This window comes from Vespa crabro, chromosome 22 (assembly GCF_910589235.1).
Source record: "Vespa crabro chromosome 22, iyVesCrab1.2, whole genome shotgun sequence".
Taxonomy (NCBI): Eukaryota; Metazoa; Arthropoda; class Insecta; order Hymenoptera; family Vespidae; genus Vespa; species Vespa crabro.
The window spans coordinates 1,722,501-1,725,000 of record NC_060976.1 but is presented as its reverse complement, the minus strand read 5'-3'; the positions used below and the strand labels follow the sequence as shown (position 1 = coordinate 1,725,000).

Here is a 2,500-nt window from a genome sequence, read left to right as displayed (position 1 = left end):
TAGATAGGTGGTAGGAGGGAGACCCTTCGTGACTACTCTCGCGAGAGCAACACCAAAGAGTAGAGAGAGAAAGAAAGAGGATGAATGAGTGAGAGTGAGCGCGCGCGCGCGCGCGCGAGAAAGAGAGAGAGAGAGAGAGAGAGAAGGGAGACAAGAGATTAAGTAAAGCCGCGATAATAAATTATAAACTCCGTTCCCTTTTCTGCGTTCCTTTCGTGTGCTCGTTCGTTCGGCTTTTAAAAGGACCCGGGGTTTCATTCGAACCGATAGGAATCGACGCTAATTTCGAAAGGAGAAGATACCAAGTTCGGGCCGAACTAAGGCGGCCCGATCGGAGAAGAACGCGTAGGGTGGGGATGTGGGTAGAGGAGCGATAGGAGGGAGAGAGAGAGAGAAATGGAATTATTACAAGAAAAAAAAAGATATATATATATATATATATATATAGAGAGAGAGAGAGAGAGAGAGAGAAAAAAGAGATGTTTAAGTGATGACAGAAGATAAGAATAAATACGATCGAGGATGATTATAATTGTTGAGAAAATGTCTGACATTTAATTAATATTATTAAATGTGTTAATAAAATGAAATATTTGTATAATTATTAATAGCATGAAATTTACAAGATGCATATATATATATATATATATATATATATATATATAGAGAGAGAGAGAGAGAGAGGGAGAAAGAGATAGGGAATGAAAAAGGAGACGGTATTTCGATCTTTAAGATTACGATCTATAGATCCACGCGATCGATCTACACGCAGATTCTCAATATATTATCTCTTGCCTCGTTGAATACATTTAAAAGGAACGTTATACGTAGAACGGGTTGCCTTCGAGGAACAATTGATTTTTTTTCTTTCTATCTCTCTCTCTCTCTCTCTCTCTCTCTCTCGTTCTCTCTTATTCCTTCTATTTAAAACAGAGATAGGAGCGGTATGAATCGGTTTAATCGTTGGACAACGCGAAAGCCAATTAATGTCTCGCTCCCGCGCCGACCCACGCGCTTATTCCTCTCGGCACGGTTCTTGTCGTCTCTTGATACATACATACATACATACATACATACATACATACATACATATACGTATGTACCTACATATGTAGTTACATACGCGTATTTATATATGTATCTATCTATCTATGTATTTAACGTATGCATGTATTATACGTACTCATCATTATTCAAAGGGGAGAAAGAGAGAGAGAGAGAGAGAGAGAGAGAGAGAGAGAGAGAGAGAGAGAGAGAGAGAGAGAGAGAGAGAGAGAGAGAGAGAGAGTAAGAGTGAGAGTGAGAGTGAGAGAGAAATATAAAAAGATGGTGAGGAAGTAAAAAGGAAAAAGAATAATAATAATAATAAAAAAAAAAAAGAAAAAGAAAAAGAAAAAGAAAAAAGAAAATAAAAATAAACAAGAACGGAAAACAAGAGTATATCACTTTTGGAAGGATCTTCGTTAAAATTAAAAAGGGAAAGGAAAGAGATATATAGATGGATGGATGGATGGATGGATGGATGGGTGGATTGGATTGATAAATAGATGGATAGACAGATAGAGAAGGAGTAAAAGAGAGAGAGAAAGAGAGAGAGAGATAGAGAGAGAAAGAGAGTAAGATAGTACTCACCGTGGCGTGGCAATCCTCCCTTTATCTTTTCCTTTTCCTTTTTTTTTCCTCTCTCTCTCTCTCTCTCTCTCTCTCTTTCTCTATGTTTTCCTGTTTTTCTTCTTTTTTCTACTTCTCTTTTTTTTCCTTCCTCCTTCTTCTTCAACTTCACCAACACCACCTCCACCACCTCTTTCTTCTCCTCTTTCTCTTCTTCTTCTTCTACTTCTTCTACTTCTTCTTCTACTTCTTCCACTACCTTCTTTTTCCACGTAAGAAGAGATGGTCTGCTTCTTCTCCTGTTGCGAGAATATAAGGCGGCGCGCGCGAGCGCCCGTTCTCTCTCTCTCTCTCTCTCTCTCTCTCTCTCTCTTTCTTTCTCTCTTTCGTTCGGTTCTGCTTTTTCTCAAAGCTCTCGAGGAGTCGCACTCGAAAGTAAGAGAGAAGACACTGCCTTTGTACTTAAAAGTCCAAAGGAATTAGGGATAAGAGCGTAAGGGTGTAACTGCGGGTTACTCTTCTCTCTTTCTCTCTCTCTCTCTCTCTCTCTCTCTCTCTCTCTCTCTCTTTCTCTCTTTTTGCCTATCTTTCTATCTTTCTATCTTTCTTTTTTTCTTTTCTCTATCCTTCTCCGTTTCTTTCTTCGTTTCTTACTTTCTCTGTTTCTTTCTATTTCTATTTCTATTTCTTATTTGCTTCTTGTATCTATTAGGAAATTCGCTTAAAGGAAGCTGATTCACTCTACGTGCATTTCTCTCCTGTTATTTCAGGCCCCGACGGTAGCGTCGTTATAAATCCTTTCCTTCTCCCATTATCCCTCTTCTTCTTCTTCTTCTTCTCCTTCTTCTTCTTCTTCTTCTTCTTCTTCTTCTTCCTCCTCCTCCTCCTC

At 38.9% G+C, this 2,500-nt stretch overlaps 1 protein-coding gene across 2 annotated transcripts in view; it reads right to left on the bottom strand.

The window, feature by feature from the left end:
- LOC124431604 (fibroblast growth factor receptor homolog 1-like) overlaps positions 1-2,500 on the bottom strand; it is a 33,416-nt gene that overhangs the window by 30,886 nt on the left and 30 nt on the right. For both annotated transcript variants that reach the window (XM_046979696.1, XM_046979695.1), the window contains exon 1: positions 1,633-2,500. This exon is cut by the window's right edge. The gene's annotated coding sequence lies outside the window, so the exon portion shown is untranslated. The remainder of the gene's footprint in view (positions 1-1,632) is intronic.